This window comes from Pseudonaja textilis, chromosome 2 (assembly GCF_049901715.1).
Source record: "Pseudonaja textilis isolate UNSWEBS1 chromosome 2, rPseTex1.2, whole genome shotgun sequence".
Lineage (NCBI taxonomy): Eukaryota > Metazoa > Chordata > Lepidosauria > Squamata > Elapidae > Pseudonaja > Pseudonaja textilis.
The window spans coordinates 30,753,657-30,780,919 of NC_141991.1; positions in this window are offsets into that span (position 1 = coordinate 30,753,657).

Genomic DNA, 27,263 nt, shown 5'->3' on the forward strand with positions numbered 1-27,263 from the left:
AACTGATGATTTGGAAGCTAGGGAGAATGCAGAATGCTGTAGAGAGGATTGTCTAATAAAAAATGGAGATTATGGCCAACGTGTAACCAAATAAGGACAAGGATGGTAATTTGCAGGAATGTCTAAAGTAAATTCTCTTTTGTCAGACTGAAGGACAACAGGCAGAAAATACTTCAAGAGAATTTGGCCAGCATTAATTTAGTAAATGCAGGTCGATTTGTTTACTCATCCAGTTCAACACCTGAAACCTGACTGCAGCATCATAAAGTTGTCACCTATCACTCGTTTATATTGTCTGTTTGTGTGCACAACAGAAAGATGTGTGAATTCTAACTGGGGAAAAGAGAGCTAAAATACTCTTTTGTAGAGTAGACCACTGCAAGTTTAATTGTTTCTATTTGAATTGTGCTTTACACTGATTTGATCTGAAATAGTGTGAAGTTTTGTAACAAGCTGCATTCAGAGGCTTTCAGAGAGCAAAAAGGAGGCATTGAAATGGAAGCATCTGAAAAACAAACAAGAAAATGCTGTTAGTCTTGGTGATGAACATAATGAACATATGCAGCTGGAAATAACCATAACAGACCAGAGGTAGTGTAATAAGGCATTAATCTCCTTTACTACCTAGATCCCAGAAAAAATAACAACAGCAGCAACAACAACAACAACAACAATAATCATTCCTGAATTGTTTGCCTAGCCAATTTAAGCTGATATAAAGTTGGGGTGTACTGAATATCATCAATTAAATATTTGCCGGTTGTCGGCTTTGCTAACAGCAGGGATTCGCCTTCTCTGCAATTCCTGCTGTGCTAGCCGCCTTGGTGCCTCCGATCCTGACAGATTTGGAGGCTAAGGCTGCCCTGTTGGGGCAGCTGAAGAGAGGGGGGATCCGGACGGGGATGAGAGGCATCGCAACCCCCCCCCAGCTGGCAATAACCCCCTTTTCTCAAGACGGTTCCAGCGGTGGTCTTTTTATGGCCACCATAAAGAAGCCAGCAATTGGATAAAGAATGCGCAGGAGGGAGAAGGAGTTTTCTTTTCTTTTTTTAAAGAAAGTTTTTTCTTGGTTGAACTGGGACCTTAAGGATATATTTAACACCTGGGAAAGTAATGACTTGGAAGCTATTGTTCCCGATTGATGTTTTCAGCTGCGAAGAAAAGTGACGAAAAGGGGAAGTTACTCTCCCTCCCTTATGGAATTAACAAATGGACAAGGGAAACCAGCCTTTTGATAGAAGGTAAAACCTAAACTCCTTTGTTATAAGTGGGAAGGGAGAGGCTTGGGAAAACAAATTTTTACTCTAAGACTTTGCTGGAGGAGATGCCTTGAAGATAAAGAGAATTTTCTTTCCCTAATTTGACTTCACCCCTAGAAGAGAAACTGTAAAAAGAAGAAGCTTTTACTCTGCCTGGACTGTTTGATGACTGTGGGACTTTGGGACGTTTGGGAACTGTTTTAAGCCTTGAAATAACTGATTGGTTTAAGAAGAGGATACAGAAAGAGAAGAAGAAACTTTAAAATGGCTCTATCTCTTGATGAACTAAAAAAACAATATCTAAAAACAAAGAAAGAAGGCAAAGATGTTATGGGAGAAGCCCTTTGTTTCCTAGATATGGCGCTTGCTATGTGTCAGCAAATTAAATAACAGCTGGAAGAAATCGAGGAAGAAGAAGCCATTTTTAATGAACTAAACGGTGTGACTAAGAAAGAAAGGAGAAAGAGAGGAGCGAAAAGGAAGGACTTAAGAAATAAAAAAAATATTTATGAAAGAGAAAAAGAAGATGCAAAAACAACAGAATGCTAGAAAGCAAAAGGAAAGAGGAATGCAGAAAGGGGAAATTAAGAAGGCAGAGGTTTTGAGAGGAGGGGGTAAAAAGTTTAGGCAGGCTAAGAAGGAAAGGGAAAAGGGGGAAAAACGTTACAAAGATATAAGACAAGATGGAGATAAGGAAATTTTTTTCAGGGATAATGGGTAATATATGGGGTGTTTTTTTAAAAAAAGGGGGGGATTCTGCAAAGTACACATGAGTATTGTAATAGTGGTATTTGTATTATAAGTAGATAACCAGAACTTTTTAAGATCTAATAAAAGGCTAAAATATCAAGGTATAACTTTAAAAGGTTCAATAATGAATGATAATAAGTTTTAATAAAATACTAAAGGGAATGTTTAAAATATTAGTTTGAATATAGAGTTTAATGGATTAATGTGTTGATTGTTATGGATTTATTATTGTAGTATTGGTTTTTGAAATAGTAGAATGTACTAAGCAGAATCTGATTGGGATTTAGGTGTTATTTTAAATTTTAACTTAAGGGAATGATAGAAAGGCATCATACTCCGATTAGTGATTCCAGGGGAAACTATTCTTTCTTAAATTGGAAATGAGACAGATGTAAATGGAGAAATGGACAAAAGATATAAAAATATTTTTTTTTAAAAAAAAAGCAAGATTAAATATATAAAACAGAATTAAGATGAGGCAAAAGTGGAGAGGAGTTATATAATAGATATAGAATGGTAAATAAGATGGGTAATGGTATATAAGAAAAGCGTGAATACAACTGAGTCCATACAAAAAGAGGTAATCTGGGGCCAAGTTACTTTCTAGAAGAAAGTTTTATGTTTTTTATGTCTGTGTTTTATGTGTGTGTGTTTAATTAAGAATTAAATAATAAAATCTCAGAAGAAGACTAGATGAGAATAATTATAAACAAGCCAGAGGGAAATATAAAGTTGATGACTGGATAGCAGATAAATCAGAAAGGAAATATGATTGAATAATGATTAAAGAGAAACAATGTGGAATTTGGTAAAGGGAATTTACGTGTTTATATGGAAATGGGATAAATTATAAGTATGTGATATAAAGCAATATGTTACCTGCCTTGTAAGGATCTACAATGGAAAGAGGTTTTATGTTTTTAATGTTTAATGATGTTTTGTCTTGTTTGTTTGTTTGTAAAATCAATAAAACTTGTTTTAAAAAAAATTAAATATTTGTCAGGAACCAACAAGTAGGTCTTCTTTATTATAGCATCTGTCCTATTTGTTGTATTCTTCATTTGGTCTTTCTTCTGGGCCAGTTGAGTCTCTCCAGTACTCAGTAAACCTCTGTATGCTAGCTTCAGTGCATTTTCTTTGATGCATGTTTTTTCTTCTCCAACAATCTATTGTATTTGCAACATTTGATACCCTCTATTTTCCTCGATAAGCAGAATCTTGGTAAATGTAAACATTTCTGTGTGGGCAATGAAGGGCATGAATCATTGTCATTACTTTTCTGGTCTTCCTATCCAGGGCTTTTAGTTCTGCTTGAATCCAGTCTACTATTCCAGCTGTGTATCTAATGACTGAGATTGTTCAGATGTTGATTGCTTCAATGGCATTTCCTCCACTGACTTTGGATTTTAAAAGTCTGTAGTGATTCTCAGTCATCCAGGTCATGGTTATCCCAAAGATGCTTTTTCAGGAGGAAATTGGACTTTCTTGTTTTTTCTTTGAAGAAGTTTCACTTCTCATCCAAGAAGCTTCTTCAGCTCTGACAGGATAGTGGGAAATGGAAGCTGGGAATTAGACTTTAAGAGTTTCTTCTCTCGTGATATATTCACTTCTAATCTTCATATCTTGATTGCATTGTGCTTGAAGAATTTAAAGAATATCCAGTATTTGTAGCAATCATCTTCATCCAGGCTCTTGATATTACTTCCATAGGGCATCTTAATTTCTTCATTTTTCACTATTTTTCTCCTGTTGATAGTGGAGATGACTCATTTGTCTATCAAAACTCCATTGCAATATCTTGGTCTTGTACACAGGGTTTAGTAGTAGTTCTATATTGCATGTTGTTTTTCCATGCAACTTCAGATCATACATATAAAAAAAATGGGATAGTCTGGCATATGTTTTTGATGTTTGACAGCAAAGTTCTGACTTGTTCAGTATTGTTGACTGAGGAATCAGTGCAATGACAAAAATAGTGGTGATAGTCATTCTCCTTGAAAGATTCCTCTCTTGATATTAATCTATCCCACTCTATCACCACTGACCAGCAACTGTGACTTCCATTGTGCATTGATCTTTGCACAAAACATCTCATGTTTCTGGTGACTCCTGATATTTCTAGGCACGTGTATATCCAAACATATAATCTGATGCCTTCTTAATCAGTCCAAAATATGTTCAAGTTGATCTCCCTTTTCTTGCAGTTTTCTAAAATCATCTTGTCAATTAGGAACCGATCTTTTGGGAGGTTTCCTTTCTGCTTAAGTGGAAAGAGCTTGTTTTCAACTAGATACTGGTTGGTTTGTATCAATTACTATAGAAGTTGACAATATGAAAGCTGCTGGTAAGCAGGTAACAGTTACCTGATGCTGCACCTTTTGTTACATCTTTCATTAACAAGTAATTTTTGCCAAACATTTTCCTTCTTATTGATTGATTGATTCCATTTATATAACCATTCATTTCAAATGATTCTGGATGATGAACAATCATGACAGAAATTAAAACCAAAACAATTTTAATACGTATAATATATATTTAATATAATGTAATATTTAATAAAAATATTTTAACCATAAGCATCAATATAGCAAAACAACAACAACAACAACAACAACCAGGACTCTTAACATACTTGGCACATAACCAGGTCTTCAATGCCTTATGAAAGTTCAGCATAGTTGGGCCATCCTAATCTATGGAGGGCAAATGTTCCAGGCAGATGGGTTGTGGCGGAGAAGGCACAACTTCTAGTCCCCGCTAAACAATATTCTTTGACTGATGGGACCTGTATTATAACTTTTACCTATCTGGTGGGCGTGAGCTTGTGGAAGAATTTTTAAAAATTTGTTTTACTGGGTTTTTTTAAAAAAAGTGCAGAATATTTAAGAAATGTCAAGTGAAGTCAGAGAAAGTTAACTAGGAAAGAAAGAACACTGTAATATTAGCATTCAATTCACTTACAGAAAAATACCAGTAGGAAAAAATACTGTATTTCTTGCTTCTACCTATGAATTTGTTGCTTCAGCCATGTAGAAACTTACTGTACAAGGTAATGCTACAGGGTAACTGCAATGCATTTAGTAAAGTGAGGTGTTTTAGCCTCTGCTTCTATAGAAGCGGCAGGTAGCTGCATTACCAATTAGATTATGTTAGAGAATGTCCATTTGGGCTTGACCTAGTCAGTGGTAATTCTGTTATGGAGGTTGAGCCAAGCTTGTGAGAAGATTTTCGTCAAATGTAGTTGAAATTTCTTCAGTAGCACATGTATACTATCACTGCAATCTTGTTCCTTAGATGGCAGAAAAGCCAGCTAAATTTAGAGGGCTTTTCATTTGAGTAGATACGAAAAATATTGTGCTGCAAATAATTACACAGGTCATCAGAAGCATGTTGTAAACCCATACTGAAATGTTTTTTCGGTGAGACCTGGTCTACCCAAATGTGGGATGGAACATACTGCTTCCGCTTTCACTTGTCTGCCCCAATCCAGCAGCCTTCACAGGCAGTCACTTTCACAACAAACTATTTTTGTGTTGAATTTATATTTACCGACAAAGAAATAAAGGGAGACTAGTATAGATCAATTTCAAGCTACTTAGCTCTCGTCAGCTAGCCATACACTTTTGAGATTCAAAGTATCCAGGTTTGAATCCCAGAAGTGTATGGCTAGCTGACAAGAGCTAAATAATTTGAAATAGATCTATACTAGTCTCCTTTATTTCTTTGTCGGTAAATATAAATTCAACACCCATGGTTTAGCTTCCTGTTCATTATTTTAAAAAATAGACTTGTGGAACTATGATGTACATGAAGAGAAGTTGTTGTTGGCCCTTTCTGTCTCTACTAGCTATTGTAGTCATGCCCTATTATCTGGGAAGATCTCAGACATGTTGGGCCCGAGGAAGCAGAAAGGTTGTTGAGAAGTTGATTGTACCACAGCTTCAGTGAATCCTGAATAAAATTAATTATATGGACTAATTTCAGTCAGGTTTCATACCTAGGCATGGGATTAAAACAGCATTGGTCGCACTTTTGGATGACCTGTGGCAGAGGCAGGATGGCATGCATTCATCCTTGCTCTACTTGACTTCTTGACAAACTTCAGTATCATTGACCATTGAATCCTTCTGAATCAGATGCTGGGATAGAGATGAGAGGCACTATATTGTTCCAGTTCTCCTTCTTTCTTTGCAGCGGTTTCAGTCAGTGTTGATTGGAAGTGAACACACAGCCCCATTGTATGGATTCAGCAGGGATCAGTACCCTTTTTGCTCTTGCTTGACATCTACATGAAGATAAGGTTATTTATTGCCATAGGTGAGGCACCATTGATACGCTGAGGATACCCAGCTGTATTTCTCAGTCCCTGGATGTCATAAATTCAGTTTTTTTAAAAAATAACTGTACCCAATTAGATTGACCAAGACTGAAAAGAGTTATAAAAGCATTGGACTCATGACAGGTAATTTTTAAAATATCTTGTCAGAAGGCTTTAGGAGATGCTTTATTTAAAAAATAAGATACAAAAGTGGAATATGAAACTTACAAATGTGAATGCTTTTATTGTCTCTATTCTACACATGTATGTATGTATGTATGTATTATGTATGTATGTATGTATGTATGTATGGCATTCAGCTTTGTTCGGGTATTTTCCCACGTCATTGTAGTTGTGCTTATAAAGTTGTAGCAACGTTTCGGCAGAATCTCATCTGCCATCATCAGGCTTCTGTACAGTATTCGTCTGTGAGTCAGACTTTCACAGACGTTTCTGTTTTAAATTTGGTGCTAGTCTACGCTGTGCCAGAATGGTTTTTTCTTCATCCTGATTGGTTGGGAGTCTTGGTCTGTGTTTATTGGTCTTGGAGTTTGCTGTGTTCTGTTTGATTGGTGTTTCTAATATCTTCTGTCTGTTTTGTAGCTTTTTTTGTCTTGATTGGCTGGCAACATTGTGTTTCCTGTATTGGAGCCTTTTAGTGTGGCTTGGCTCCGAGTAAATGGACGGCTATCATTTATTAGGAATCTAGGTTTCATCTGGGTGCCTCGTTGGGGTGTGTTTGAGCTGGAGGTATTGGGGGGATCTGTTTGTGCTCAGGTGTTTGCTTGGCTTGTGGTGTGAAGATTTTTTTGTTTGTGAGTGCAGGCTTCCAGATAATTGACAGTCTGGTGGAGTCATCTCTTCTATTCATGCTTACAGGTCTTTTTTCAATCTCTATGGCTTCTCTGATAATTCTGTGGTTGGGGTTTTCTATAGTGGCTAGGGTTTTGGTGCCATTGAAGTCAATGCTATGACCTGTGGCTTTCATGTGTTGGACTAGTGAGGAAGTGTGTTCCAGCTTTTTTACTGCATTTTTATGTTCATCTAGGCGGGTACTTATTCTTCTATTAGTCTGTCCAATGTATGTGGCAGGGCATGATGCACAGGGGACTTCATATATGCCTTGGTTTTCCAGGTCAGTTTTATGTTTGGGGTTTCTTAGGATGGCTGCTATTTTTCTGTCTGTTTTGAAGGCAGTCTTGATGTGATGCCTGTGTAGTATCTTACTGATTTTGTCTGTAGTACCTCTTATGTTTGGCAGAATGCCACAGTAGTAATGAAACCCTAGCCAATATAGAAAACCCCAACCACAGAATTATCAGAGAAGCCATAGAGATTGAAAAAAGACCTGTAAGCATGAATAGAAGAGATGACTCCACCAGACTGTCAATTATCTGGAAGCCTGCACTCACAAACAGAAAAATCTTCACACCACAAGCCAAGCAAACACCTGAGCACAAACAGATCCCCCCGATACCTCCAGCTCAAACACACCCCAACGAGGCACCCAGATGAAACCTAGATTCCTAATAGCTGTCCATTTACTCAGAGCCAAGCCGCACTAAAAGGCTCCAATACAGGAAACACAATGTTGCCAGCCAATCAAGACAAAAAAAGCTACAAAACAGACAGAAGATATTAGAAACACCAATCAAGTAGAACACAGCAAACTCCAAGATCAATAAACACAGACCAAGACTCCCAACCAATCAGGATGAAGAAAAAACCATTCTGGCACAGCGTAGACTAGCACCAAATTTAAAACAGAAACGTCTGTGAAAGTCTGACTCACAGACAAATACTGTACAGAAGCCTGATGATGGCAGATGAGATTCTGATGATGGCAGATGAGATTCTGCTGAAACGTTGCTACAACTTTAAAAGCACAACTATAATGACATGGGAAAATAAAAGCTGAATACTATATATATATATGTATGTGTGTGTGTGTGTGTGTGTGTGTGCAGATTTTCACAGGTACACTTGCCATCCTCAGGCCATATTATATATATGTTTTCTTTTCACGGGTATTTATATGTATGGTATTAAGCTTTGTTTGGATACTATCTCACGTCAGGCTTGTGTATTGGGTTTATCTGTGTATCAGGCTTTTGCAGCCATTTCTGTTTTAAATTTGGTGCTAGCCTTGTGCTTTGTTAGAATGGTATATACACACACACATATAGTGTGACTTTGTTGTTTTATATAACAGATTTTGGGAGTTAATACTGATGCAAAGAGGTTTCATAGGTATTGAAGTAGATTAAGAACTAATCAACGAGTGTATAAAGGCGAATGTTCTGTCAATATAGTAGCCCCAAACAACATGTATTTCTTTTTCTATTTTTATTTAATTTTTTCTTTTTATTTAATTTGTACTCCATTTTCCTACTTATTCTCACAGCCAAGGGAATCCAGAGCAATTAAACATATAGTATAGAACATAAGTACCAACCTTTATTGTCAGAGTGCAACATGTGTACAGAGATTGGCTGAGCCTCCCTTCATGCAACCCCTGCAACTTAATACACCTTACAGTGAAGACAGAAAATCCCTAACCCAGTGAATCCTACTACCAAACACACAATCCTATTATACCATGTGAACTTATGGCACGTTGAGCTAGCCCCGCAAGTCACTTGTACTATGTTGTTATTAGGTTATTTTCCATTCAGACGTCTGACAGCTCACGGATAAAAACTATTCTTCAGTCTGTTTGTGCTGCTGCCTATGCTTCTATATCTCCTTCCCAATGGTAGGAGAATAAAGAAGTGCTGACCAGGGTGTGAGTCATCCTTGAGGATTTTCCTCACTCTTCTAAGGCAACAAGCCCTAGTGGTGTCGTCTAGTGGTATCAGGGGACAGACCAGAATGTTTTGTGCTGTGCTCACCACTCTCTGCAGTATCTTTCTATCCACGGCTGTCAATTCTATTGTGGACCAGTAAAAGGAGGTCATCAGTTGTTGTTCCATTCTGTTGTTTTTTTTTTGCAAACCCTGAGGAAGTGGAGTGTCTGTTGGGCCTTTCTGGCCATCTGGGTCAGGTTGATTTTTCAGGTGAGTTATTCGCTGAGGTAGACTCTCAGGAATTTAAAGGGTGAAGACAGACCTTCCCTAATAGTACCTTAGTCTGCCTGCATGCATCATAATTCTTGAAAATTCATTGGAGTTACTTCTGCTAGGAGGTTCCATAGCATAAGAAACAGAAAAGCTCCAGGGCCGTCGGTTGGATAAGTAGAAAAGACATAACAAGGACTGTCAAATCAAGTTGGGAGAAAGGTTTAGAAAACTTCCATCTTGAAAATAGCAATGTCAGATTAAGTGGTTTAGTTTCCAAAATATGTACATGCATGTGCTGCGAATGGAGGCAGGTCCATAATAGAATTGCAGAGCTTTGAATTAAGAAATGCTAATTTGAATGGTACATTTGGTTGAATTTAAATGGTTTTTGAATGACAGAACAGTCATGACACAGCATAACAGCTCAAGTGAAAGGATAATCTCCCTCTGCCACCCCTTCTCCTAAAAAGAATATATTTGACAAGTAAACAACCTGGATCTATCCCTGTGTGGTGAATGGTAGTAACTGACTGAGGAGCTTTGAATGTGACAACCAGATAAAATTTAGCTTCCTGCTTGTGTTTAAACAAAAGATTTGTGGTATCAGGTCTTTTCCTGTGTATTTATTCTTCATCACATTTTTTTGCTGTCTCTCTGCTGTTTCCAAGTGCATGCAGACTAAATACAATTGAAAGTCAATTTCTATAGCACAGCTTATGCAAAGAATCTCAGTGGGCTTTACCTAAAACAATAACCAGCAGCTTGAACATTTAGCTGCATTTAAGTCTTACATAAGCAAAACTCAAAAGAAAAGTTTTCAACTTGGTTTGAAATGAATTTTCTGAATCTGCATTTCTCATGTCAAGTGGATATGAATTTCAGAGCTGTTGTGCCCAGCTAGCAAAAGGCCCTGCATCCATGAAAATTTAATCTGAGTGTCTTTTTATTTTCTATGCCTGTGATTATTTTGGAAGGAGCGGAAAGAAATATCTATTTTTCTTTTCACATTTGAAATCTCTGTGGATTTTTCTGTCTTACGGCTTGTTCCTGCATGTATTTCTTCTAATTGTCCTTATATTTTCCACTCCCCATCAGTTTAATAAGAGCTTCCTTGGGAATAATATTGTTAGTGTAATACATGGGGTTTTACTGACAGCCATGATTCAAATAAACAGAAAGCTTTTAACAGGAAGTTGTCTGCTTGGCTGCCTTCTGCTTGGAAAAGACAGCCAATTAACATAAAATGCTGAATTAACAATAACACACATGCACAACACACACACACACAGTTTCCCCAGAACAAAACATAAGGCAAAGAGAAGAGAACCAGCAAGATGAGGAATCAAAGAAAAGGGGGGAGCATAGATTCCCCCAATCTCTGTTTTTCCCTCAGTCATAATTTAATTGGTGATGAATGTTCATGTCCTTTCTCTTTTCTAGCCCTTCTCACAAATTCTGACTGTAGAAACATTTATGATGGTTTATAAGGGATAGTATCATTGCGGTGCCTAAGGGCATTTACTTCTTCATATATTCTGGGATAGAATCCCAGCCTTGGAAATCCTGAGAATGTACGGCTCCGGAAATCTAAATGAAATATTTAAGGAAGACATGTGACACAGTGCTCCTGTCCTATATAATTTCACAAAAAAAGGTGGGGAGGTTGTTGTCAAAACAATTCTTTTGTCATAATTTGGCTGCTCACAGAAATTTGTTTGTTTCCTTGAACATTTTAACTCAAAAATGGAACATACTTTTCTTTTTTACAAGAATAGGTTTTTATAACTACTTAGCTTCCCTCAGATACAGTGCCTTTCTCATGCCTGGTGGGATTTAAATGGATATATCCTAAAGGTGCTTTTTCAATAGGTGACTGGACTTTGTGGATTTTCACCCAAGTAACTTCTTCAGCTTTGATGAGAGAAATTCTTGGATGAGAAGCGAAATGTCTTCAAAGAAAAACACCTTGACCTGGATGACTGAGAATCTCCGTATACATTTAAATATTGAGATAATTGTTTTAGATAGAAATCATTATTCTCCATCAATTCTCTTGCAATATAGACAGTATATTTGGGGAAGTACAGGTAATTTCCAAATAGACTTGATCCCAATAGAAAACAATATCTGTAGCTCAGACCTGAACTGTGAAGTCCTTGGGACCCTCTGAGCTTGGTTGTTTGCTTGCAGACATTTCATTACCTAACTAGGTAACAACATCAGTGCTAGTGAGTGTGGGGTTTGCTCCATGTAGGTTTATATACAGTAGTTTTCACCTTAGTAGTTCCTTGATCGGCAGATTATTTTCTCCTTCACTGTTTGATGTTAATTCCTACTTATCTGGGTATAGATTGCTGGAGAGGATGTGTTCTGGTCTTTTTTTTCCTTTCTTCAGTTTTTATTGTCTCCTTACAATTAGATTCAAGAGTGCTAATGTTCATGCATTTTAGCCACTTCCTTTTTGTAATATTAATGCCCACTGGGATACAAAAGCACTTGACAGATAAAATATTGTTCTCCATATTGTCCATGAAGTTGTATATATTAATTATCTAATGGCCTGTAGTTGCACTTAATAAGATGACTATTTGGTTGTCATCTGCTGAATTTCCACCAAAGAGATGAGGAGCCTATGAACCTTTTAAAATGTCACTTCATATCAGCCCTTAGTATGGTCAGCAATCGGTCTCAGGTTTTATTAGAATGGCTTTTCAGGGACGCCAACTGCGATTATGATCTTGCTGAATAATATACTATTTTATTTTGCAGTTTGATCATTGCACAGCTCCTCTTAGTGAATCTAAATGCAGAAGCAATGGAATATTCATGATCCGGAAGTCCTAAACAGGCATTCCAAATACCACATAACTTGGAGAAGTTTCACCTTCATTCAGGTCTGAATGTGAGCCTTGATATCTGGCATGATTCAAATTTCGCAATACAATAACACTTAGACATATTCACAATGCTCTACAGCCCTCTCTAAGCAGTTTACAGAGTCAGCATATTGTCCCCAACAAGCTGGATCCTCATTTTACCCACCTTGGAAGGATGGAAGGCTGAGTCAACCTTGAGCCTGATGAGACTCTGCCCAACTGCTGGCACCACAACTCTTCGCTGTTGATATCAACTTTTCTTTTCTTTTTTAAAATAAAGATTGTTAAAGAATTTCAAATTCCAAAGCACTAAGTGATTGAGCTGCAAGTGAAAACCAAGCATAACAATAACACAAACTATCCAGATCTTCTGCATACATTAATGAGATCTAAGTCAGCATTCACGCATCAGAAATGAGATCTAGATTTGTGATAAATGCTCCAATGAAAAGTCAACTGACTATATAGCTATTTAAAAAGGAGTGAAAAAGACAATTACATGCTTGGAAAGGTTAGAAAGGGAATTAAAAATAAAATATGTAAAGTAATAATATCTTTTTATACATCTATGGTGAGGTTAATCTTGATATAGAAGGTAAAATTCTAATCTTTGCATCTGAAACATGATTTTGTAAGTTGGAGAGTTGCAAATAATGGCAGGCAATGAACAAAAAAAGAAAAAAAACCACAGCATCTTTGGTTTCATTTAATTTGATGGGAAGATTAGTAAAGGTAAATATGACAGAAGTACATTAAATAAAATATGTGGAAAATGTGGACAGATTTTTTTCTGTCTCATTATGCTGGAATGAGAGGTCTTCCCTTAAAACCAAATCCAGGGACATTCCGGATGATAAAATGAAACGCTTAATACATAGTTATACTCTGGAATTTGCCGTTATCAAAACTCATGGTGAAATAATTGGATAATTCAGGGACACTCAAGCTATAAATAGTTATTAACCTTGGTGACAGTTTTAGAGCCACAGGCAACTTGCTGTGAATGTAGTTACTAGGGGGTAATGGAAGGCTAGTCTCTTCCTCCTTTCCTGGAAGTAGCTATACTGTTCATTGATATAAGATTGATAACCACTGATGGTGTAGTGGTTATGGTGCTGGCCTAGGAACAGGAGACTTTGAGTTCCAGTCCTACCCGAGGCATGAAAGCCAGCTGGGTGACTTTCATTCTCTCTCAGCCCAACCCAACTCACAGGGCTGTTGTTGTGGGAATATAGGAAGAGAAAGGTGTATTATGTATGTTTGCTGCCTTCAGTAACTTATAAAAGTAGTAAAGGCAGGATACAAATCATATAAATAAATAACAAAGTAAAGAACAATTAAGGAATTCTTGAATGTACTAGAAATTGCAGTAAGTCAACTTTGCTCTTGGTTCATTAAAACAGAAGATCTCAGTGCCAGCGGTGATCATTTGTTTTTATTGCCACCTGGGTAGAATCTCCTTCATAGTTGTGGGAGGCCACATTTCCCTGGAATAATTATAGTCCAGAAAGATTGTCAGCCTTCATTGTAGATGAGACTAGGAAACCAAAGCTATTTAGGCTGATACTATTTTTATTCTAAACTTATAATAACATAATCTTGCATGTCTGAATATGTTTCTTTCCATACTCCTTTATCTTTCCATGAACCAGCGAGGGCTTGTCTGAAACATTTATGTATGTTACATTCCAGCCCTAGACTCAGGTTTCTTTTATCTGATTGTTGCCGTGGCAGCAGCTCTTCCTTCTGTCAGTCAAGGCCATTCCCTCTGCTCTCTGCATTAGTGGACAAGCTTCCAATTGCTGCACTGGGATTTGTTATCTTATTCTTACATTATGCCTTCTTTACCACATCTGTGTGAATGCAGATATTCTCTTGTAGCATTCTGAAGTGTCCTGTGGGAGAGGCAAATGCAATAATAAAATGTTGGGAATGACTTGCTTAGCTCAAATGCTTATTCTCTTCCCTTGCTGGGAAGGGCTGGGACCACAGCTACTGTAAGTCCTAGGCACTGACTGCAGCCAGTGTCAACTATCTCTTGCTGCATGAGAGCATTCAAAGAGTGCATCTCTTGTGAAAAAATTGCCATAAATGCAGAGTTAGATAAATTATGTTAGCTCATTGGAAATTAAGGATGTCTATAATTTGTTGAGATCAATAGATTTCTGATGAAATTATTTGTTATTTAATTATGGGTATAGTAGTCAAGTTCTATTTGAAAACACTTCTGTAGCTAGGTTACCATATTTTTCCTCCTTGGCCTTCAATAAATGTTCTTTGTTAAAGAGAAGTGTTCATTATGAAATTAGAGAGCTGGTGTTTAAAAACCTGGCCACATTTTGATTTAAATTATCCAGAATTGCATGGGTCTTTGGAGCTTCCTTTTCTTCTTTAGACATGGTCTGTTTGAAAATAAAAATCTTTGTATCCCTTGAGTTAAGGCTAGCAGGAAGTCTTATACAATCTTCATTTGCTTGTAGTCCTCGAACTTTTAGATAAGCCTTAGACGCATATTGCCATTAATTAGAAGATAGTCTTGGATGCAACTGGCTTTGAAACCAGGAAGGAAGTACCTACAGATCAGAATGGCTGACAAATTCTTTGTCCTATTCAGTTGATATTGCTAATCCTGTTCATTGTAAGATAAAATTGATAAGAGAGCTTGTCTGGTAAGATAGCTGCCATTCATAGAGCTCCTTGAATGCTAAAGGAAAACGGATTGGAATATTTTTCTTTTTTTTATACAAATGTTTTTGTTTTTATTAAATACAGAAAGAGCAAAAATTTCAATTTCTATATAAACAGTGTGTTGCCTGGGTATAGTTTATTTGAACAACAACTATCAACATCATTATCATAACAATAGTGTTAAAAATATTAGTATTCATCATATAATAGCAATATTGCTTCATCGTAACATCAATAATAAATATATATTGATAGTAGTGCTTAATTATCCATTTGGTAAGCCGTTTTTACAAAATTAGTTATTCTCTTGTATTTTTTTTAAATCTAACTTCTGTTTCTTCTTGTTAACCATTGATAAAACAAATCCCATATTAGGAAATATTCAGTGTCTTCCTTGTCTTTAATTTTAAGTGTCATTTCTGCACAGTCTAATTTTTTTTTTTAAATTGCATTATCTGCTGTAGGGATCTCTATGTTCTTCCAGTGTTGATGAATATGAATATTTTCCTCTGTTAATTCTCTTAATATTTATTCAATTAAACCCTATTTGGCTGTTCTGAGCCTCTTGTCTTAGAATTCAAAAAAATCCTGTTGCTTCTCAGCCATCATGCCTTTGTAACTGGCAGTGCAGGTTCTCAGTTCATTCATCCCAATGTACTATATTCAATTACCTTTGTGTTTCACCAAGGCTTATTTAAGTCATTTTTGTGTCTGTGTTTATTCTTCAGACACATTTTCACAACAACATATATCATCAAATACTAGAAAGTCTCCTAACTTCCCTTTTTTATTGCTAAACAATGAACAAAAAAAAAAAAACAGTCCAAAATGAATTCAATCAATGTTTGTACAAGGTAGCAAGCAAGCATGTTATACTGACATGATGAACCCAGTTTACTGACAAAGAATAAATGAAGCAGTTCTACAAGAAAAAAAATCATTTTTCAAAGTGGCCTATCATCTCAGAAGAAAGTAGCTTCCTCTTCTTTACAATGAAAGTATGAAAGGGGAAAAAAAAAGAAACACAGTCTAACAGGTTTGAATTGCCTAGATAGAAACCACAACTGAATGCAAATTAGTTGTATTGTGAACATTTTCTCCAAATAAACCTTATTAATCCAAGCACAGAGAGAAGTGTTCCTTGGCTATTCTTCTCCTGTCCTGATTATTTTTTAGAAGATGTGACACAAATTATTAACATGCAAATTCAAGCTGGGAGGGAATTATGCTAGAATCCCAGCAAGGTGGGCGGTAGATGCAAGTAAAGGAATCCAAGAAGTTGGACATGATTAGAGAGCATAACAAGGATACTCGCTACACTCTCACCTAAACCGTTGGTATCCAGGCTGCCAATCCTACTTTAGACTTTCTAAAATTGTCTCCATATTTAGCCTACCTTTTCCCCCTTATTTTTTTTTCAGAATGGTCATCTTGCATCTCCCGTTTCAGGAATGGTCAACCAGTTTAACAGAATAACAGAGTTGGAATCCCTTGTAGGTCTTCTAGACCACACCCTTCTCAAACAGAACCCTATACCATCTCAGACAGATGATTGTCCAATCTCTTTTTTAAAACATATATTTTTTGGAGCACGCACAGCTTCTGGAGGCAAGCCCTTCCATTGATTAATTGTTCTAATTGTCAGGAATTTTCTCCTTAATTGGTCTTCTCCTTGATTAATTTCCATCCATTGCTTCTTGTCCTGTCTTCAGGTGCTTTGGAGAATAGGGTGATCCCCTCAACTTTGTAGCAGCCCCTGAGATTTTGGAACACTGCTATCATGTCATCCCCAGTCCTTCTTTTCATGAAACAAGACATACCCAATTCCTGCAACCTTTGTATCAATCGATCAATTATCCATCCATCATATGTATGTCCTGTTGCAAATCAATACTTCTCAATAGCTTCCAAGACATGAAGAATTCCTTTATTAAATCATATGGATTTAAATGACTTCTAAACCACAAACCATAAGCTGATAAATATTTCAATAATCATTATAGAAAAAAATAAAGGCAAAGAATTTAAGAAAAATAAGGAAAATGTAAGATGGTGTAAGTGACGAACTCTTTGAAAGAGCTTAGTTTTTAACATCCTTCTAAATAGGCATATTTGTGAAGAAGCTAGTCTGATCTCCTTGGCTTTGAGTCCCTTTACCTTCTACAAAAATGGGATTTCAAGGAGTTTTTCTTTAGATGATCTGGTAGGTCATGTTAATTATATCAGGCTCTCTAATTATGTTGGATTATGTTACAAAACATGTAAGATTTTACATACAATGCCAGAGCATAGACAGTGAAAATCTGACCAAACTAACCCGGAGCACCATAAATCATTTTCTAATTACTTTATTAGAAAATATTCTACAAGTATAGACATACATTTTCACAATATACAGTGGAATCTTGGGTTGCAACCGTAATCCATTCCAGGTAGTGGTGGGATTCAAATTATTTTACTACCGGTTCGGTGGGAGTGGCTTGGTAGACATGGCCAGGGAAGGATACTGCAAAATCTCCAGTCAGAGGTGATATTGCATTGCCAGTTCTCTGTACTACTCAAAACTTCCGTTACCGGTTCTCCAGAGCTGGTCAGAACCTGCTGAATACCACCTCTGGTTCCAGGACTACAGTTGCAACCCAATGGAAGCACGACCAACTGCGCATACATGGACAAAAAATTGTGTGGACTGTGCATGCACGGAAGGGGGAAATCAGCGCGGAAAGGGAATCTGCCACAGCCGGATTTGTTTGCCATTTGATTTTTGAATCGTGACCTGATTCAAAAATGGGTGGATTGTTTGGTTGGAATCCAATTTGGTCACGAACAGAAGCGTGCATGACCCAAGGTTCCACTGTACATACAAATTTCCTTTTTACAAACCTGTAATCCCTTAATTCAGGGTGGAATCATGGTGACTGGATGGAACTGATCATTTACTGACCTGATGCCTATATGGAGTTCTCAGCAATTTTTTTTCCTTTACACCCTAGGAGAGAAACATTTGTCACTACCTAGGATTGAACTGTCAGCCTACCAAGTGGGAGGTGAGTGTCGTCACAATTAGGCCACCACGCTGCTCTCAGTATACATATAAAAAGGATGAAAAGTAGAGGGGAAAAAGAAAACATCTTTTTCCTTCACTGACCAGGTGGACGAAATGGAGCCAGGAATTCCAAGTTTTGTGAGAGAAACGCAGATTTTCTTTAGTTTCTTTCCATTAATTATCTCTAAATAATTGCCAGTTGATGATTTTGTCTGTCTTTGCCCACTCACTTGTGTTCTTTCCTTTGTTCCCCTCTTTTGATCAGCTAGTTATAAAAGGAGACACACAGAACATTGTAGGATTCAGAGAGGATATAATAGAAGGAGACATATAGAAAGCAGAATAAAGAACGAAGATATGTATGTAAAGCATAAAGATATCTAATGGGGAATACAATTATGCATTTCATATCAATCACACCCAGACATAGTAATAAATATGAGCTCTCCAGAAACTCAATCTCATATTTAGTAGCAACAGATGTTTCACAAACTCAACACAGCCAAGTAAATTGCTTTTTTTTTGTAGATGAGAAAAAAGTCAATGTGGGCAGAATGTATTAAATGTACATGGGTATCAACTCCAAGATTTAAATCTTAAGCTCTTTTCTCCCGAGCTATTTAGATCAGCAAATTTTGGCTGGTGTATTTCTTAGCCTTGAGAGTTGGGGACATCTGTCAGATGCTTATAACATTTCTATCTAACCTGAGATGCTTTAGTTGCTCTCTTGTTAGCTTCAGCTACTTACAGATTAACTAAGTTTCCTATTTGTATAATGAAGTCTCAAAGCAGGTGAAACAGAATTCAAATAGGGCTCTTTCATAAGAGTTCTTAATGCATGAAGATAGTTGGCTAGCATGTATGTTGATGATTAGGTTCCCTTTCCTGGACCAGGGAATATCTCAGTGCCTATCAGCTATGATCCGGACACCGAATAGAACCTTAAGGAGAACAAAAAGACAGTGTATATAATTGGACTGAAATGAACAAAAATATCAAAAGAGTCCTGGAAAAGTAAAATGTTTTAGCTAAGGACAGAAAATGGAAGGCACAGTCTGGTCAATTTAGTAATTGTAACCATAGTTGTCAGCTGTTTCAATTCAGACTTTCCAGCTTGAAGAACAGATTTTTGCAGAAAATCCATTTTAATATTTTATACTTTGTGCAGTGCGGTTTGTGCCACTACCATCTATTCACATATGATTCTAATAAGAAACTGATGTACTGATCAGTTCATTCTATTTTGGACACTTTATGTGAAAAACTAATTCTTTGGAGAAGGCTTTAAGACTGGCAATTGTAGAAGGAAAAAGAAGAGGATGACCTGAAGCATGGTGAATGGACTCAATTTCAATGGCTATGGGCACACCGTTCGAAAATTTAAAAGATCAAGCTAGGGACAGATTGTCATAGAAAAAAAATCTATGTGGTTGCTAGGAGTTGACAGTCGACAGTGACTTGATGACACATAATCAATCAATCATGTACAGCTGAAGAGAAGAATGGAATCCCCAGCAAAAAAATAAATTGTCCTGGGAGGGATACCAAAGAATTTGTATGACTACAAAATTTCACTCTGTTTCTTTGATCAATTGAAAAGGTGGCAGAGTTGCTATCCCACCTCACCTGTACAATATTTCCCAGGTTAGATACTATTTGAATATCTTGTTAGCTAACTAGCCTGGAGTCCCTCCATGCCCAAATGCAATTTCTGTTATAATAAGAGAATTATAAAACAATAATTATAATTATAATAAGAGCTGCAGTGGTGCAGTGGTTAGAATGCAGTACTGCAGGCTACTTCTGTTGATCATCGGCTGCCAGCAGTTTGGCAGTTTGAATCTCACCAGGCACAAGGTTGACTCATCCTTCCATCCTTCTGAGGTTGGTAAAATGAAGACCCAGATTGTTGGGGGGCAATATGCTGATTCTGTAAACCGCTTAGAGAGGGCTATAAAGCACTCTGAAGCGGTATATAAGTCTAGCTGCTATTGATATTGCTATAATGGTGCCTGTACTATATTCTGTAGACCTGAAAGCAACTGAGGGCAGGACAAGAAGCAATGGATGGAAACTAATGAAGGAAAGAAGCAACCTAGAACTAAGGAGACATTTCCTGAGAGTTAGAACAATTAATTAGTAGAATGCCTCCAGAAGATGTGGGTACTCCAGCACTGAAGGTTTTAAAGAAGAGATTGGACAGCCGTTTGTCTGAAATGGCATAGGGTTTCCTGCCTGAGCAAGGGGTTGGACTAGAAGACCTCCAAGGTCCCTTCCAACTCTGTTATTCTGTTTTATACAGCATCACAGTTGTGTGAAAAAGTCACACCATTTTATAATTCAAGCGGGAGGTTGTGCTGTGCCCATGGGCTGGAAGGTTTCAGATTATTTCTGCTGCTCCTTGTGAGATTTCAACTTTTAAAAAATTTGTTCCTTCAGTATTGCCAATTGTACCCACATTGTGCTGATTCATGGGTTTTGTGACTTTGTAGTTTATCATGTTTTTCATCTGCCTGCATTGGTCACTAGGGTAAAGATGGTTTGAGGCTAAACTGTTAAAATATTTTGAGGTTGCAGCTGGTGTCCACTTTGAAAAAAATTAGATAATATGAATGTACGAGAAGGTGAGATGTGGATTTCTAAAAATAGAACTTCTAAATTGCAGAATTCAGTTACTTGTGTATTGTTCATATCAGAAGTGGTACAATCATCATATTTGCCCTATATTCCATTTTTTTTTTTTTTTGATATGTGGAACTGTGGTTTTTTGGGGGTGACAGAGCAGGAAAAGTAATGGATTTTGTTAAGGGTCATGACTTTTCTTTTCTGTACAGGTCTTGTCCACTTTGAATCCCAGCACATAACTCAAAATTAGGTTCTGGGGAGCTAAAATGTTTTGGTCCATGGGGAAGTCTACCAACAAAATCCATACAACAGAACAGTTGGGTCAAACCTTTATTTGAAAACTAGGAGAAAAAGGTGTGCAATTCATGTTCTTTAGCTGTGATTTTGGCAAGAGGAGAACCATTGTACCATTGTACCATTGGAGTCAACTCACTGACAGAGCCACTGGTTTCTAAGAAACTCCATCATACAATAGCAGAAGACTCAAGCTATTGCTTTTCACTGTCATTCCATTCAGGACCCAGCAACACGACAACCACAAAGCTTTGTCTTTATGCTAGGAATTGGATGTCAAATAAGTTGTTCAACCAAGTTCCCCTATTTCCTAAAAAATACAAGAGCATTGTTGTAGGTGGGCTACTTTAGGATGTACTGCCCCTCCAGCTAACATTAAAGCAAGATAGCAGAATAGAATAGAATAGAATAGAATAGAATAGAATAGAATAGAATAGAATAGAATTCTTTATTGGCCAAGTGTGATTGGACACACAAGGAATTTGTCTTCAGTGCATAAGCTCTCAGTGTACATAAAAGATATAAGTGATAAATACATGATCATAGTCATCATAAATACATAAATACATCATGAATCATAAGATACAACACTTATTGATAGTCATAGGATACTAAATAAGCAATCAAGATCACACTAGGAAACTAAATAAAACAATATAAATCATAATGATTCAAGCAACAAAGTTATAGTCGTAAGTAGAAAAGAGAAGAAGAGTAGTAATATAGTCTTAGTAAATAATTTGACAGTGTTGTGGGAATTAGTTGTTTAGCAGAGTGATGGCATGTGGGAAAGAACTGTCCTTGTGTCTAGTTGTTCTGTTGTGCAAAAATGGTCCTTTCAAATGGTAAATCATGGCAGATAGCCTTCCAGATATCATTCAGTAATGTCATGCCCCTGGTGGAGACTGACTCTGAGGGAGAGGAGGAACAGCCGACAGAAAGTGGAAGTGTGGTTCCGGAGGTTGTAGAGGAGGCTGGGGAAGGGCAGAGGCCGGCTGAGCAGTCAGAGGAAGATCCAGGCCCACCCCCTCTCCATCCTAGGGCATGCAGGGAGGAGAGGATAAGGGAGAGACATGGTCTCCTCAGGAGGAGAGAGTCTTGATCCTTTTCATGGGCTGCAGGTGTGAGAACTGAATAAGAGTTTGGACCTGCATACTGGCAAACGCTGGAAACAAAGTGTGTTTTATTTTGGTCTGACGTTATCTTGGTTGGCGTCCTTCCAACAGACTGCCTTGTTATCTCCTTGAATTTGATAAATACTTTTCCTGTTCCATTGTGGAAATTTTGTCATTGTAGTTTATTTGGTTTTTTATTTCACCTCTATCTGCTCATTAAATTCAGACTGTATTGCTTTTTTTTGAAGACTATTTTTGAGTACGTTTTATCTCCAACTGAGTATTATTGAACAGTGGGGCCAAGTTGGAGGCATTAAAGGACATTTATTTACGTTTTGGATTTTGTTACGTTTGTGTTACACTCTGGGTCATCACAAGTAATTTGGCAAATTCTATACCTGTGGCTGTTATTGAATGAATAAAATCCGCACTGCAGTTCCTAAATGGCAGCTTCTTTCCCAAATTCATATTGTGTATTACATGTATAAGAGAAAACTCTGATTAAGACACATCACGCTAAATTAGCCAGTTGAATACCATATGTGAAACCATATTTTTGAGCTGGAAAGTAAAACTTTTCTCCTAAATCAAAGATAAGGATTTATTTATTTATAGTATTCAATTTTTATAGCTGTTTATTCACAAATTAGTCTAGAAGTCATAGAACATATTATTCATTCATATGGTAATTTTCCATTCTATTTGATCTATGGTTCTATTCCCAGGATATAAGGGGTTTGGGTTTTTTTGTATTGGCTGGCTTTGGTACTTAGTATGAATTAACTTCTAGCTTCCTAACCTGGCATCTGAACTATATTTAATTGCTGCACAAGAATTAGATCCTTATGTAATTAATCAGGCAAAGTGCTCGATTTAGTATTCCTAGTTCTTACAACTAGGGTCAAAAGAAGTAGTTCTGCTTTCCCTAATTTTTAAAACTTTTTCCCTAAGGTATATTCCCCCCCAAATACCTTTCACTGAATGGGGGAAGCAGCAGTGGAGATATTTTGTATTACTTTTCTGCAAAAGGTCCTAGTTAAAAAGGAACACTTCTTGCACATCTATAGAAGCCTCTACCAAGATGGTGACTTATCTATTTATTTATTTTTATTTATTTTGTCAAATGCTTACAATATAATAGAAATAAGAATAAACAAAAATTTAAATACATGAAATGGGAACCAGTAATTGGGTACAATAGGACAGGGACGGTAGGCTTGATTGTGCGCTTATGCACGACCCTTACAGACCTCTTAGGAATGTGGTGAGGTCGATAGAGGTTAGTTTGAGGATAAAGGAGTGGGGGTTTAAGCAGCGACAACAGAATCAGGTAGTGATTGACCATTCTGTTGATGAAATCATACTTCCTGCAATCAAGTTTGGAGTGGCTTACATTTAGTTTATATCTGCTGTGTGCTCTTGTATTGTAGTTAAAGCTGAAATATTCATTAACTGGTAAGACATTGTAATATAAGATTTTATGTACTATGCTTAAGTCCAATCTTAGCCGGCATAGTTCAAGGTTGTCTAAGCCTAGAATCTCAAGTCTGGTGGTGTAGGATATTCTGTTGTGAACAGAGGAGTATAGTACTCTTCTTGTAAAATACTTCTGGACTTACTCAATTGTATTAATGTCTGATATACAGTGCAGATCCCAGACAGCGGAGCTGTATTCAAGTATTGGTCTAGCTAAGGTTATGTATTCCCTAGTTTGCAAATCAGCATTACCAGAGGAAAAGCTTCATAACATCAGATTTACAACTCTTAAAGCTTTTTTTGCAATGTTGTAGCAGTGAGCTCTGGCACTTAGGTCATTCGATATGAGAACTCCAAGGTCTGTGACAGAGTGAGGGTTGTCAACGAGATCATATCTGCCTAGCTTGTATTTGGTGTATTGACTTACTGAATTGTCTTCTACCTTGCCTTTTGGGGAAGGGAAAAAAGAGAAGACTGGCTTGTGATAAGATAGCTAGTTTTTGTATTGGTAAGCAGATAAAAAGCGACCAGTAGTTTTGAAGTACTATCACTCAGCCATTCTTATTTTTATGTTTTTACATTTGTTTATGTCTGAATAGAGTTTCTAGAATTGTACAAGCAAGCAAAGCCACATGTCTACAAGTCTAATGAGTGGTCAAATTCAGATCCTAGACTCAAACTCTAAAACTCAATTCAAGTGGCAATTCCCAAATAAGTTTTTAGGGTTAGCTCAAAACAGCCACCTGAAGAGATTTATGAGATGAGCAAGAGGTTTAAGAATTATGTACAGGACTCAACAAGAATGATTTATTTGTCAACATATTGGCCTTCTACATAAGCAACCACAACCCTAGCATAATATGATTTACACCTGCAACACGTCTAAAAAAAGTGAGGCTTTGATTGTGCAGTCAAAAAATCTTGACACTTATACACAGACATTCCTGTGGCCACTCCTGCATGACAACAGAGAAGGGAGGGGAAGAGGTTAAGGGCATGGACATTATTTGGACACACATAGAATATTTTACTGGGAAGGTAGTTATAGCAGCAGTTGGAAGTGTCAGTTAAAGTATTAGGCTATATTTTCTCTGCTTTAGATGTGTGCAATGTGCTCCGTGCTAATATGACAGGTGGTTGAACAGCTATTTTCTTAGTATTCATCTGCTCCAGCTCTTGTAGAAACTTCTGCCATGCTAATAGAAAGCCAAACTCACTTGTTTAAGGCTACCTGCTGCTTTCAACATACATTCTGCTGCCAAGTCACATGGCATATACCACTTGAAGGTTTCCAACTCTTTATTTGGTTCCTTACATGAAATATGGTTGAAGCATCACAATTAGGTCTTTAACCACACAATCAGAAGTTTAACCACACTTTCCTAGCAAGTAAGGCTCTGGCCATTTTTACTGCCATCTTTTCTTTATTTCCATAAAATCCTGTGTCATCCATCTGCAGATGTTCTGTCTTTTCAAATACATCAGATGGATGGATTTGAGCCAATAAGATTGATAGAGTAAAGAAACTTGTTGCTGGGAACAGAGAGATTTGCCATAACTTAATGTTGGACATATGATTATAGGACTATTGGACTACCCCATGTCAACTGTTTCTTCACTCATACTTCAACTTACTTTTAGAGTTTAGAGGAATTAAAACATTGTATTCTTCAATAGAGATTTCTTTCTTTTTATAGATACTCAGCAGAGCTCTCCCCTTATGTTGTTCTTTGTAGGATTTGTGAAGTTGTGCATACTTTGGAAACTACAGAATAGAACATAACTCAAAAAGACTCAACAACCGCAGAAGGAAAAACAGAAGTCATCTACAACATACAATGTAAGAACTGTAACAACCGCTATGTAGGACAATCAGGCAGAAGACTGACATAACACATCCATGAATACCAACTGGCAGTCAGAAAACATGACAAAAAATCTTTACTTTCACAACATATAGATAGATTTAATCATAGTTTCAATTGGGAAAATGTGACAATCCTAGACCAGGCCAAGTCCAAAAATGCCAGGGAATCTCTAGAAGCCTGGCACTCTGACAAATTAGCCATCAATAGACACTAACAACTTCTATAGACTATGAAAAAGAGACAATCAACTAGCCCAAAAGAGAAAAAGACCCCAGCACCTCTCTATCAGTAGTCAGCATTCAGATGAGCATAGATTAACTTCAAGGTTAACTTCAGATCAACAATCAAGTAAGCAATACCCCAATCAAAGTGCCAAACAGCCATCAGTAAACAGCCAAACCAAAGAATCTCAAAGACCAACCCCACCGACATAGACAGACAAGTCAGCAGAATATAAACTGACAGCAAACAGCACCCCTTACTAGCACTGATGAGGCTACCTAGTTAGGGTAATGAAACTAGCACTGATGATGTTACCTACAGTAGTTGGGGTAATGACATCTGCAAGAAAACAAGCAAGCACCAAGGACCCTTCAGAAAGTAACTCATCCAACAATGTCATAGTTCAACCACCATGTTGTGATCCTTATGAGAGATTGAGTTGATGGGTTGGTTCCAAAATTTAGTTCCCATTGTTCTCTCAAGTATTGAGTTTATGTAGCCAAATCAATATCACCCACCAATAAGAAGAGTAGTTAAAATCTTGAAATAAGTCTAAATTTGATGCAAATTTGAAAAATGGAAAGGGGGTAGTGCCCAAATTGTCCAGGGTGAGCAGACAATGCCAATGGCCATTGTATACCATCCAGATGTTGTAAAATTGAGTGAGGTGGAGAACACAGGGATGGCTTTATTTGCATTATTTTAAAGTCAATGATTTGGAGTATATATTGTACCCACATTTTAAACACATTTTCAGTATCATTGGGGGACTTCAGGGGTTTAGATTTTAGGTTGGAAGATGGTCAATAAAATCTTTCATTTTTTCTTATTTGTTTGATTATTTATTTGAATTTAGTGGTTGTCTGACTCCAAAATGACACTGAGCATCTTACATTTTAAAAAGTTATGAATAATGAGATAAAAGAAAAAGATCATGCATCAAAACAACTCTCCAAAGAAAAACTGACAGGTGTTCAACAACTGCTTTACCCTCAGGCCTGGGAGAAGAGCCAATTTTTCAAAGACCTTCAGAAAAATTTCAGAACCATCAGAGGTGGGGGCGAAAACCTTATAATCACAAAAATCTTGTCAGGCTCAAACCTGTGTATCATTTAGCTCTGATCAGCTTCAGATTCTAAGTCAGGACACTGAGAGCATCTGGATAGCTCAGGATGAAGATATTTAATTGTGTATCACCCACAAAAGTTTATTCAACTTATTTGTGCCTTTGAGGAACAGTGGATATATTCGATTTAGATATAAATTTACACTTAGTTGCAAAATTCAATGAATGATGCACAAACAACATTCATCAATAGAAGTATAATACCAAGAACCAGAGAAGTCATTGTTCATCTGTGTTGATCAACCACACTAATAATATTGCATTCAGACAAGAAACAAGGGATATAAATTACAAGAATGAAGTTGGGAAATCCTGAATATAATGTAGTAAATGGGAATAAGCTTTGACATTGTCAGTTCATAATGTACCTAGCAATTCACAAATTGTGTGCAAATTGTATGGGACACTAACAGTTCTATCCTCAGATATTTCTGTGAGTTTTCTGGGGTGCCCTGGCACACAGTTTCGGAACTAAGTCTTTTGAGAAAGCTTCAGATTACCTCAGGGGAACTATTCTGTCCCCTGAGATGTAGCCCCC